Source organism: Triturus cristatus, chromosome 3_2 (genome assembly GCF_964204655.1).
Source record: "Triturus cristatus chromosome 3_2, aTriCri1.1, whole genome shotgun sequence".
Classification (NCBI taxonomy): Eukaryota; Metazoa; Chordata; class Amphibia; order Caudata; family Salamandridae; genus Triturus; species Triturus cristatus.
The window spans coordinates 1,188,928,450-1,188,942,774 of record NC_140584.1 but is presented as its reverse complement, the minus strand read 5'-3'; positions in this window follow the sequence as shown (position 1 = coordinate 1,188,942,774).

The window sequence follows — 14,325 nt, the reverse complement described above, 5'->3', positions numbered from 1 at the left end:
AGAAATACATGAACAAAATATAATATAGTAATTGAAAATATTTCTAGGCGGATGGGTATACATGTAAGGTTCCACCTATAAATTTGCCTAATATGGATGTCAATGAGGCGTGGTCAAATTCAGTGGCGGCTGACATGTACCAAGGGTGGTGAGGCGGGGGACACAAAAAAATAATTAAATAAAATACCTTTGTGCGTGACACAACATCATCCTACTTCGGTCTTCTCTATAGGCAGGCTCCAATGCGGGACTCAGCCAACTCCCCGAACCAATCCTGGAGATACTCTCACCAGCATGAGAGAAGCACCAGAATTAGTGGGAGAAGCCTCACTCGGTGCTCTGAAGAGCCAGCAGAGGTCCGTGCAGGTAATAGGAATTATTTATTTAATTTTACCTATTCCATCGTCCGATGACATTGTCTTAAACGGTGTTGGAAATCGGCCTGAAATATCCAACTCCCTACAGGTAAAAGTGCAAGCAGGGGCTCATAGCTTTCTGTTTCTACTAACTGTATAGGAGTATGACTCGAAAAATCATAGTTTAGTCCCATTTTAGGTGTTATGGGGCTAATACACATGTGTATGTAGCTATATCGCTTATGAAAGGCGAGATATCAGTTAAATAGTCCGTCATACAAAAGCAAACAAGCATTTACAATGCAACGGTCTCGGCATTTTTAAAGTTACAGCTATTGGCATTGCTCATGACAATGCCGTTTCTTTAAATGTTTTAAAAACAAAAACATAACCAAAAATAATGTCATGAGCAATGCCAATAGCTCTAACTTTACCAATGCCGAGACCATTGCATTGTAAATGCTTGTTTAACTATAGGTACTACCTCTGCACCTAACCTAGAATCAGGTTTGTCTGCTCCCCTTAGGATGGCATTGAAGCTGTGATTAAGAATCACGCCCCAAACTTCGGGTTCTGAGAGATAGAGATCCCCTGGAATTCTGTTGGGGCTGGTGCTTTGCCCCATTGTAATGTGGCCACTGTCCCCTGAGTTTCTTCTATGGTAAATATGATTCGATCTGTTTCCAGATGTACGTCAGAGAAAAAACAAAGAGGGGTATCAGTCTAGTTTCCACTTGTGTCCTTCGGTCCTGCATGAAGCAGGCCAAAGTGGTCCACCCAAGTCTGTGGCTGCACGTGGAAGTTTACCTCTGCAACTAGGTTTTCGACCCGGTAGCTATTAAATGCCCAAACTGTTTGCTATTTTTAGCTTGTGCTGCAACAAGTAGATCTCTCCAAAATCCTTCATGCCATTTATTTTTTGCTCCGTTTTTGCAGTTTTATAAGCTTTCCTTTTTGTGGCTACCATATTTCTCGAACCAGTTTTAATAGCCCCCATCAGTGCATGTCTAGCTGACTTACAACACTCATCATACCACTCATTCTTGCTATTACCCATTTCCTTGCCCCTGCCTTTCGTATAAAAAAAGTTTTGATCTTACTCAGTGAACTCGTGAATATATCCATCATAGGTCGCACCTCCAGTCTATGGGTACTTAGGACTACCAGTGAATGAGCTGCAATGTTATAGATTTGTGCCAAAGTGTCAGTTCTCGTTTCAATTGCGGGCCATTTAACCCTCCTTCTATTGTTACTAAGAATAGTTGGATTAAGGGGGGCGTGGTCTAGCCGAGCTGCAAAATGGCCGCTCTCTGAGAGGTCTCCGCCGGCTGAGTCACCAGCTGTACATGATCTGCCTGCAATCGGAGGTGTGGCTGTGGTAAACCACACTCAAAAACTACCCCGGCCTCTGCTAAATCAATTGATCCTTGTTTGGTGGCTGTATAGGACACAAATTAGCTGCTGCAGGCTGGGTCAGGCCGCACTCGTGGTGGAGAGTGAGAGCCCCGGGCCGAGACGCCTCGGCATAACGTCAAAATGCAGCTCCTGGGCCTGTCCCGGAGACTCCACATCGCAGTGGAGTCTGTGCTCCGACTGGGCGTAGTGTGCTCCATTTGGTACCTGTGCTGGATGAGAAGCCCGGGACGGCGAGGGTGCGCCGGGCCCCAATTGAGGAGCAGGGGGCTACGCAGGTCAGCCCTGCTATGCAAGCGGGACCGGTGTGGGACTGAAGCCGGCTGCCGGCCTGGGGTCCAGGGAAGAGGCACCCCTAATTTATTTTATTGCTTTCTGTGAGCTCCGGAGGCAGACTTGGCTGCCAGGAATACAGTGCTGCGGGGCAGGCGGAGGCCGCAGTCAAATTGACAAACTAACTGACCGGTTGGACCAGGTTAAAAAACAAGTAGACACGCACGAAATACGACTCGATAAATTGGAAAAACAGGTCACCGACACCCATGAGTATCACACAGAGTCAAGAGAACAACTCTTAAACATGGTAAAAGTGCTGGAAGTTATTAAAAACAAAAATAAGGACTTGGAGGCCAGGTCCTGCCGCAATAGTATTCGTATATTTGTAATCTCTGAAACTACGGCCATGGGCAAGGTGGAGGACTTTGTGGAAACGCTGTTCCGAGATGTCTTCGGCTCATCCCTCTCGACTCTTTACATAGTGGAGAGAGCTCCCAGGTCTCTGGCCTCCAAACCGCCAATGGGAGGGACTCCACGACCCATCTAGGCCCGGTTACTGAATTACCGGGACAGAGATACTATCCTACGGGAGGCGAGAGAGATGGGTCAGATAAATTACCAGGGCAACCAGATCTCCTTTTCCCTGATTTTACTCCGGCGGTTCAGTCGGCGAGATGTGATTTTGTTCCCACCAAGCGTATCTTGAGGCAGGCAGGCATCACCTACGTCCTATTATACCCAGCTAAGAAGTCAACCATGAGGGCAATCAACATTCTTTCACTGATGCTAAATCGGCCCTAAAATATGCCGAACACGTCGCAGGAAGTAAAAAGCAGGCGAAAACCTCGGAACACACAGATGGCCCACTCAGTGACAATGACTAAAGGAAGACCGCCTTCCGCGGGCTCACTCCAATGTGCCCAGCGCTATAACACCACGCACTGCCAATATATCATGTCCAAAGTCCAGCAGTATGATTTCGTTCCCTACCCCCAGAACAGTTGGAGGTTCAGGGCACCACAGTTAAGCCTGCTTAGCCACACTTTCATCATATTACTCAGCCACCTGGTTCTTAGACCAGTGTGTATGCCGGCAACACCTCGCTCCTAGGGACATCTCCCTCGACTGTTTAGTATGTTGATGTTGGGGAATTGTTTGCTGTGGGTAGGAGGGTGGGATACTTTAGCTCAACCTAATTGGGGGGTTGGTGTGGGTGGGAGGGTAATGGTCGGGGGGAACAGTACAGCCATATCCACGTTTATTGTAAATTGATACTTGTATAGCACACTATTAACCCGCAAGGGTCTCAAGGCGTTTGTACGAATACCGCTGTGGAACCCATCCTGGCTTTCCCTGTGAGGCGTCCACTCCTGGGCACCCCCAAGGTGGAGGCCAGGCATCCTTAGCGTCGTGGGGGCCGTTGTGGAGATTAAGCAAGCTATTGCCCAGAGTTGCAGAGTGGGACTCCATGATTGGAATGGCACCGAGGCGAGAATTATCAGGTCCGTGGAATTTTTGAGCCCAAGACCCGCCGAGGCGGGGAATTGAACCCTGGTCCCAGGCTAGACCTCTGCATCAGGGTCTGCCGCTCTAATCATTGAGCCACACTTGTCACCTACTGCATGTCTCACTGGACACGGGGTTGGTGGTCCGCAACCGGACTTCATCTCACTGACATAATATGACAGGCCTGAGGTTTTTAACTTGGAACATCAGAGGTCTGAATGATCACAGGAAGGCCAGGCTACTACATGCATACCTACTTCGACACAAGATAGACTGCTGCTTCCTGCAGGAGACACATTTGTCTAATACATCCAGCACTAAGTTGCGTCATAGCTACTGAAGTGAGTGCCACTCCACTGGCTACTCTAATTATTCACGGGGTGTGGCTATCTTGACGCGCAGAGGTCTAGACTGGAAAACGACACACACACACATTGATAAGGAGGGTAGATTTGTTATACTTAAGGGTGTCCCCTGTGTAACAGAAGTAGTATTTGCGGCAATATATGGTCCCAACACTGATGATCCTGATTTTTTTCACATGATATGGGCCACCATACTTGGCTTGGGATGTGACACAGTCATTTGGGGTGGGGATTTTAACGCAAACTTAAGCGACTCCCTGGAGAGAAAGGAAACTTCCCGTAGTGTGCATCCACACGCAAGCGCAGTTTTGAATTCCATCCTTCACTCTAATGATCTGGTGAACATTTGGAGATTGTGACATCCAGATAAAGCTGAAGGATCATGTATTACATCACAGCACAACACATGGTCCAGATTAGATTTCTGAGTAGTATCCCGGGACATAGCAGCGTGGACCTTGGACGTCTCCCTCCTCCCTAGAACACTATCGGACCACGCCGCTTGCCTATTGTAGCTCGAGTTACCCAAATTGCAGAATCGGCCCTTCACATGGAGGCTCCCCACTTTGGCTTTATTAGATCAGGCCTTCCGAGAGGAGATCAGGGAAGACATCAGTAATTACTTTAATGACAATGAAGGTTCAGTGGAAACTGCGGGCTCTCTTTGGGAGGCCTTTAAGGTGGTCATACGGGGTTGTTGGATCGCCAGGCGGGCGTGCTCCATTCGATTAGAAAGAGACTCTGTACGCTTGAGGATCAATTAAAAGATAAGGAGAAGAGGTATTTTAATTCTGGTGATGGTGCACTTTTGGCTTCAACTAGATTGTTGCTCACCGAATATACAGAAGAAGCTGATAGAGAGGTTAAATTTATGGGGAAATACAGTACAGCTAGGAGATACGGAGAGGGAGATAGACCCGGGAGAACACTAGCAGGCTTGCTCTGGCCACCAAGAAATGCTAATATCATTACTGAACTTAGAACAGAGGAGAGAGACCCAATCAGGGGGTCGCAACAAATATTGGATCATTTAACAGATTTTTATGCTAACCTACATACCTCTACTATCCCTCAGGAGCAAGGTGAGCAACGCAATTACTTAGACTCACTAGAGCTGCTCTGGCTCAGTAACGACCATAGGGAGTATTTAGATGAACCACACACATTAGAGGACATAATAAGGGTGATTAACGGCCTTCCCAATGACAAAGCCACAGGCCTTGATGGTCTCCCGGCCTCCTTTTACAAAACCTATTGCGACATATGAGCCCCTAGGTTACTGGACGTTTATCAAGAATCAATGGAAACTGGTGCCCTCCCACCCTTGATGCGGCAAGCGGTGATCCTTACACTATTGAAGCCAGATAAAGATCCCACCAGCCGGGATTCCTACCGCCCGTTATCACTCATCAACCCAGATAATAAAATATTGGCAAAGTTGATCGCCCAGAGATTGCAACCACTACTTCTCTTCATAGCTAGGCCTGATCAGTCTGTGTTCCTCCCAGGACGTTCAACATCACACAACTTGAGAACATTCTTTGCCCTTCTCCATTATTTACACCCTCAAACCCCTGCTGTGTCGGTACTATTAGATGCTACTAAAGAATTTGACACCCTTGAATGGCCCTACCTCTTTGCTGTCCTGACCCGACTGGGTCTCAGCCCCGCATTCATGGCTCAAATTCAGCTGCTGTATGCCAGGCCCACTGCAAGGCTGAGAGTTATTGGTCATCTGTCGGATGGTTTCCCAGTAACAAGGGGCACCAGGCAGGGGTGTCCTCTGTCCCTGCTCCTTTTTGACATAGCGATGGAGCCTCTGGCCGCCAGAATCCGACAACATCACACTAACAGAGGAGCGGGCTTTTCGTCCAGAGGTTTGACCATATCGCTTTACGCGGTTAACATCACGCTTTATATTAGAGATCTGTACACCCCATGCTTGTGAAATGACTACATTTGGCGGCATCTCTGGAGTACATATTAATTGGCAAAAGTCCACAATCCTCCCTTTGACGGACTGCACAGGCCCATTTTCACTGGACTACCCACTAAAATGGGCGGAGGGCCCCGTTAAGTACTTGGGGGTGTGGCTGAGCCGGGATATGCAGGAGCTCTGGGCGATAAATTTTGGACACGCAGTGAGCTGGTTGGAGGGCAAGCTTGAGACATGGGCACGACTTCCACTTTCACTTGCGGGTAGAATAGCGATAGCGAAGATGATTGTGCTGCGGAAGTTTCTGTACCTCTTCGTGAACTTGCCCTTATTCCTCACTAAGGCCTTTTTACACAAACTATGGTCCCTGATGAAAAGTCTGGTATGGGCAGGGAAGCAGGCACGCGTCTCTTGGGAACTCTTGACTTTGCCCCTAAACCAGGGGAGACTGGGCGCACCGGATATGTCCCTATATGCCTATTGCGCACAAGCTCAATTCATGCACCATTGGGTTTTCCCCACTCCATTTCAACCACACATAGCGATCAAATTAGACAGAACTGTCCCTGTACCACTGAACGTTGCAATATTCTCCAAATTCAAAAGACCTAGAAATGCGATAGACACAACCGAGACGCTTAGATGGGGCTGGCATGAGTTGCGCGCTAGAGCTCGACGGGATTGCCCCATCCGCTCCGCTCGCATATAACCCCTTAACACCGGCAGTGGCAGACCGTGGGGAGGCGCTCAGAGCTGAGAGCTGAGAGCTGGGGCTGGAAGCCACTTGCAGATATCTACCCAGACAACAACTTCATATCACCCCCAGAGGAAACGGAGGCAAGTACTACGTACTTCTCCGATTTGCTTCTTTACTACGGGGTTAGAGCCACCTCCTGTAAAATCACCCCCCCACCTACCTTAAATGCCTTAGAACAGATGTTGTGGAACAGCTGCCAACATAGACTGATCACACGATTATCTAACACTATGCAACCCGATTTTCCTATAGCTAAGTATAAATCAATTATAGGCTGGAACGAAGAATTACTCACGCCTTTAACTGAGGAGCAGTGGAAGTTTTGCTGTGGGCAGCTAGAGTTGTAGACTGCGTCTGATCCATTTTAAATACTTACATAGAGTCTATGGAACGCCTGGCAAACTCCTACGCATGGGACTCCGGGAAGATGCCCGTTGCTGGAGATGCAATGCATCACCAGCCTCCTTTCTACATTTGGCCTGGAATTGTCCAAAGATAGCCAAATATTGGGTGGAGATGTTAGCGTACATTGACGAGATGCTAAACTTCAGGCTGGAGCCATCACCCCTGCTGCGCCCATTGGGTTCTACGAAAGCCATACCAGTGGAGTCCCGGCGTCTAGTGGCTCTGCTGTTGCTGTTGGCGAAGAGACGGTGGCTACGTTTTGGGGGAGAGCGGGGATTCCACAAACTAAAGTATGGATAGCTGAGGAACACATTGTCAGGAACAACTTAATACATTCTGGGAGCTGATGCCGGCGGCGTCTGGACCCCGTGATATCTGGGGTGCATCTCAGGACTGGGTTCGGGCCAGGGCCATTTCATAGGACGATGAATCCGAGCCCTAAAGCGTCAGCAGGGTCGCGTATGTGTGGTGGTCGGTACACCTGCGTTCGCAGAGATATTATTGTTGAAATGTTACTACATTTTTCTTTCACCTTGGGTCACCCTCCTTTTGACCAGGTTACTACTGTTAAAGCGATACTTGACTGGCCGCTACATCTAGTGTAACATGTGATATAGTGCTGTACTGACCTCTCCCAAAGTTGGGCTTCCCTTCCCTCAGAGTTGTCTCCCTTTTTGCCTTTGTTGTTTTTTGTTTCGCTCTCTTGTGGTGCTTTACTACAGTCCTGGATCTGTTACACTTCCCCTTATATTGCGTGATCATATCGATGTGCACTGGGCAGTGTAATTGTGATCGACAGGTATAAGATGCTTTGCACCCTATGCTTCTCTATGTCATAAAAATATCAATAAAACAAAAAAGAATAGTTGGATTAAGAAACTCCCTTCATGGAGGGGCGGAGCAAATGAACACATCAGACAGTTCTAATGTTAGGGCGCTATGGTCACTGGCAAACCTCTTGGAAACCCACACACTCCATAGCTTGCACCAGGGGAATGCATCAGGCAGGTCTTAGGCAATCCTCGTGTTGCACTTATCTCTTGTATACATGCGCCTTGGCTCTTGGTCGCAGATGGACTGTCTGCTACCAGCCCTCGGACCCATGTTTAAGAGGGAGAGGGGCGGCGTGAGAGGGGCGGGGTGAGAGGGGCGGCGTGAGAGGGGCGGGGTGAGAGGGGCGGCGTGAGAGGGGCGGCGTGAGAGGCTGCCTCCACATTCTTAACTAGCTTTGCTTGACTCAGACGCAGGATGCCAAATTCAGCCTCCTCGTCATCGGTAACATTTATAGTGACCCCAAGGGGCTCGAAAGTAAAGTTCAGGTCCCCTGCGAGAGCTGTGGTATGCGAGGCCCCTTCCCTTTGCAGGAACTCATCTAGGGCCAGCACTGCGGGGAGTCCTGGTGCTGGCAGAGGGATCTGTAAAGATGTTACCAAGAGCGCTGATCCATTACCAGCACAACCTTTAATGTTCAGGGCTTATAGAATGCTGGAGTTGATGTCATACTTTTTAATGTTCACACACAACAAGTTTTAATCCAAATAATGAGTCCCCCAGCAGCACGACCCTTCGGTGGCGGTGCTGCTTCAACACTATCATCTGCGAAACCCACTGTGAGCATTCTGTCAGTGGCCCATGCCTGGAAGAGGCAGAGGTCTTAACTGTCGACAAACGTCCCCCACTCCTCACATAGGGGCATATTATCAATCCAGGCGATAATTTTATCGCCTTTCTTGATAATATGCCCCATATAACCTTAGACCTAAGGCCTGCTAAGTTCCAAGGCACTAGCTCAGTGCCTTAGCAGGCTCTAAGAGTACTGGGGACTGCGTTTCCTCATCACTGGTCAAGTTAGTCATAGTGATTGGCGCTGCGACCATCGGTACAAGGGACTGCCCCCCACATCACCATTCCTACTCACCCCGGCAGATTGTGCAACTCAGTTGGTGTACGGAAGTAATACATTTCCTTCATCAGATTCGGCGGGACACAGTGGGATGGATGTCCTGTCACACGTCCAATGTGACCTGCCACAATCTCTGCTTGTCCCTTTGGTGTTTTTTTAAATCTTTATTTTCATTTTAAGAGCAATAGTAAGACATTCCGCTCTCAGGTCAGTAGGAGTTTCCAATTGAGAAGTACAAACAAATCAAGACCTGTTAGCAGGTCCTTCCCACATTACAACATGGTCGATGGGTTCAAGCCTTACAATAAATCCATTGTAACCCCCAGAAGAAACTACCCTCCCTCCACCCCCAGAGCTTCCATGATGGTAGCCTTTAGGAGGTTTACATGTCGACTCGTTTCCCTCTTAGAGTCCTTGTTTTCATCCTCACACTCCTGGGGTTCGTCCCCCACCCATCACAGGGAAGGTCCCCGCAGGTGACCCTGTTCTTATGTGTTCTGCCCCAATCTCTCAGGTGAAGTTCCTCTCTGGGAAAGTGTGTAGGTGAGTAGGCGCCGAGTCATCTCCGCCCAGGTCGTTACGGCCCCTTGCGACTTTGGGTCCTGCCTTGTCCATCTCATCTGTGTTTCCTCCGCTCCTGCCCATTCAATGAGAGGCCTCTCCCATGCGTCCCTAGCCGGTGTGAGGACTTATCCAGTGGACTGTGATTCTCCTTTTTGCAATGAAGAGGCCTAACACAGCGTATCACCTACTGAGCTTTTTCTTAGGACTCTTGGGGAGAAAGTCCAATCAACATACCCTCACTCTCTGCGGGATTATCCACCCCTTGGTTATTTGCAGCTGGTGCAGAATTTCTGCCCCAAAGTGATGCAATACAGGGCAGTACCAGGTCATGTGTAGGAAGTCAGCCGGTTCCAGATGGCACATAGGGCACTGTGGATCTCTGGTGGAGTATATATCATGTAGACGTTTCGGGGAGAAGTAAGTCATGTGGATGTAATTATGTTGGATCAATTTAAAGCGGGCGCTCACTGACACCTTTTGAACCCCTGTGTGTATTTTTAGCAAATCCCTTTCAGAAATTGGGTCATCAACATGGTGTTGCCAGGCCTCTTCTTTTGGGAGTGGGCACTGCTGTCTATCTGCCTGAAATGCCCGATAACGATGGGTTATTAATTTACACGCCCCTACCCGTTCCAGCAGAGTAACCAGCGTGTGTGTGCTCTCTCGTACCTCCCGTAAGGTTGGCCATATGTGTCTTGCCGTTGCCACCATCTTTGCATCCTGGAGGAATGGCCAGTACCCAAGTTGAAAGATTCTAAGGCGTCCTGCATGGAGATAAATCTCTCCTTAGGGTATAAGTCAGAGAACATCAAACCACCCCCGCTTGCCATTTGTCAATAGCCCTGGAGTGTGCACTTTGAGCGAAGGGTACGAGCAGCCAAATATCCAAGTCTGGGGCATATGGGGCTCGTCTGAAAATACGCCTGACTACTCTTTCCTATGTTCTTCCCATGAGCCGGATTACGTGGGGGGGAGTCTGTGGAATCCTAGCCCCCTTCATTAGGAGATCACCTAATTGGTATCCATGGTACCTTCCAGCTTCGTTCCCAGTTTGGCTCACCATCCAGCCAATGAACCGCATACTGCAGTTCTGTTGCATCGTAGTACAGTTCGAAGTCCAGAACTTCCATAACCGCCTTTTCCCACTCACGCTTCAGCATTGCTAGACTTACACTACATCTTCTCCCTTGCCACAGAAGTGTCAGAGTTAGTTTGTAAAGCGCTACAAAGACAGCTTGCAGAAGCTCCCAGAAGGTGTTCTGCATCACATACAGACAGCGCGGGAGCACCACCATCTTAAAGAGTGCAATGTTTGCCATAAGAGATAGCTGGAGGGAGTTCCAGAATTGTATAGACGATTCCAACCCCGCCATACCCTCCCCATATTGAGATAAAAAATTGCTTTTCATTACGGTTAATATGAATACCTAAATATTTAACATTGTCAGTCTCCCATCTGAGGCCAAGATCTGGCAATGTTTCCACCCGATGCTTGGCTAGAAGTCTGAACGGGAATAACCTCGATTTTTGGACATTTACCCATAGTCCTGAGATCTCCCCGAATTCTTTCAACACCCTGAGCATAGTTGGGACCGAAGTTTCGGGTTGTCTGAGGTCGGCCAAGGCATTGTCTGCGTACAGGGAAATTATGTGTTCAGTATTGCCCACAAGGATACCCCAACCCTGGAGGGTTTGCTAAAGTTAGGGGCTAGGGGTTCAATTGCCATTGCAAAAAGTAAAGGAGACAGGGGGCATCCCTGCCTTGTTCCCCGTTGTAAGGATATTGCTTCAGAGACGTAACGACCAGTACGGATCTTGGCACTCAGGGTCGAATGTAACAATTTAACCCAGTTTATGTACGAGGCTCCCAGTCCCGCCCGTCCATAACCGTTCACAAATATTCCCAATCAAGGGAGTCGAAGGCTTGCTCAATATCCAGGAAGGCCAGCACGAAGTTCCCGCCCAAAATAATTGAAGATGTCATTACATGGACTAGTCTTCGCAGATTACTCTGTGTGCTTCTATTAGGAATAAATCCAGACTGATCGATCCACATGGATTATAGTTGTGAAAGGTGGGGGAGGAGGCGTACCGCTAGCACCTAACTAAGGAGTTAAGGATCTACATTAAGCATTGATATGGGACGATAGGAACCTGGTTCAAGAAGGTTTTTTCCTGGATTAGGTATTAGGGCGATCTGGGTGCCCCTTTGGTGTTTTATTGTGGATATTGTCAAGCAGTCTCTTGGTCTTTGGATCAGATACCGGCACCTTACTTGGTGGCGAGAGTTTGAACTGGATCACGGATCCATTGGGTGGTAAAGCACACAGGTTCACGTTGACAGGCCATCCACTGTATCCCTACCAATCAAATCCAATGTGATATCTATCAAATTCCTGACTTATGGAGCAACGTTTTGCAGTTATTGACGTCAGATCTTATGATTGAGCGGCATTGCCTCACCGGTCTTATCCAGTAGGTTACTTTATTAATCAATGCTTCATTTGAGTCTCCTGATGCACATGCCAATTTGGGTACGGTGGTCATGAAAACTCTATTTCTAACCCTTCAGACAATTAAAAAAATGCTGCGATGTCTGACCCCCTGCCAAGGCCTTGTAATCTCATCATCGCGTTGTCTTTCATCATGTAACTTTGAACCTGACACCCCTTTTGGAGTCATCTCGGGGTGGGGGTACCATCTTGGGTCTCCTATTCATCCAACCGTGGTCACAAAATCTGCCTTGAGCCCAGGGGTTGAAAGGTGTTGTAGCCTTCGAGGCAACCCTCCCTGTGTTAGGGCCAAAAGATGCTTTGCTTATAAGCCGCTGCGTGGGGTCACAATGAAATTCAGGGGTGTTAGGGAGAACTGCATTCCTAGGGTGTGAATCAGTCCCTAAGCAGCTGATCCCACCACCCTCGCCCGCTCATTCTTCACTCTGCTGCTGAGGATCCTTGCCCACTGCATTAACTCTGCTTATACCCGGGTAGTTCCTGCTTAGCTGCTCTGTAAGAGACCCTACAGTCATTCTCACAGAAACCACGTCTAGAGCGAATTGCTTCACAGTTGATTTGAGCTCAGTTCATTAAGAAAACTACTACTATCCGCGTTCGGTATAATGCTCCCCTTCCTCTTCGTAGCCTCTACCGTAGAAGTTATACGAGTCGGTGCATCGTCGCTATTACTGCTACTGACAGTGTCTTCAATGTCCATAGCTGAGGGATCAAACGGATCCACATGTACAATATCCAGAGCCACCGTTTGACCAGCACTGGAATCAATTAGTTGGCAGTCAGGTAATACTGTTGTGGAGTTGTGCTCCAGCTGCTTGTTATTAGTTGTGTCTCTGGGTTCAGCTGACCTAACAACATTACAATTAGAGGTTGGTTTGGGTAGGTTATTTTGAGCACTAAGTCGGCTTCAACTTCTTCTATCAATGTATCTATGTCATCCACCACACAGTTCACTGCTGAGCATGGTGCAGACTTTTTGACTAGCTTGGGGGCTCCACTGAACCTGCCCTTGAACTTCCATTTACCCATCCCCCTATCAGGTAGCCACATGACACCTAGAGCAAAGAACAGACCTCACGGAAACAACTCCCGCTGTATGGTCTGGATTATTCCTTCTAGTTTTTAAAGCACCTGACCTGGGGTGATATCCACAAAAGGAGGGCAAGAACAACAGTGCCTGCAATGGTGCAATGGCGGGTATGTCTTCACATCCCCGTCAGCGTTGTGCTGTAAACCAAAGGGGGTGGCCCAGTCCAGCCTCTTCCGGGCTACGACGGGCCCGCCCTTTACCCAGGCTTAGCCCTGGCGCATCCATGCGTGCTTCCCGTGCCGCGGGACAGTGACATGCCTTTCAGCGCGACGATGTTCGCAATGCAGGCTGGGGAGCGTAGTTCCACCTCCCTTCCTCTCCTTCGTTGCTCCACACACGAGGCCCCCAGTTGCCAGGAAACTCCACCGGGACAGGCTACACCCACACCGTGGAACAGTGACGTGCTTTTCAGCGCAAAGATGTTCTCAGGGCCAACTGGGAAGGGTAGTTCCTTCTCCCCTCCTCTCCTTGGATGCTCCACACACGAGGCCCCCAGTTGCCAGGAGACTCCACCAGGACATGATACACCCGCGCCATGGGACAGTGACGGACTTTTCAGTGCAAAGATGTTTGCAGGGCAAGATTTGGAAGGTAGTTCCACCTCCCCTTCTCTCCTTGGTTGCTCCACACATAAGGCATGTGGCTGCCACGAGACACCTCCGGGGAAAGGCATAGAGTAAGTGTCCACAGAAGACAACTGCTGGGAGAAGCAATGGTACAGTCGTCTCCCCAAGCAGCAGAAAGTCACCAAGTGAGAGTATACGGAGTGTGGAAATATGGATTTTTCTGGTCAGTTATGTCCCCTATCTTGGACCCCAACGGTTCCATGTGCATGTCACAAGTACATGTATGTTCCCTCCAGTTCCAGTTATGAAGACGCCTATACATGTGCGTCCACCGTCAACATGTCCTTTGACAGATCCGCCATGTATAGGCCGGATATCCCATTCCTAAATATGAAAGGCCATCGGCTTTATATGGTTCACTTATGCCACTTTTCAGTCCAGGCAAGTAGGCCCTGATTCTGTCATCAAAACTCCTCTTGCCTTCTGCCTCTGAAAGCTCCAGCCCGAGCCTGCATCTGTGACCATGAACTTTGTCTCATTCTCTGCGCGGCTCACGAAGCCTGACATCAGCTTACTCTCTGCCAAGAACTGTATTTCACCTTCGAATTATCTGCCTCCCCCTCAGCCGATGCATTCCTGCCTAGTAGTTTAAGTAAACATTCTTCCAGTTACCAA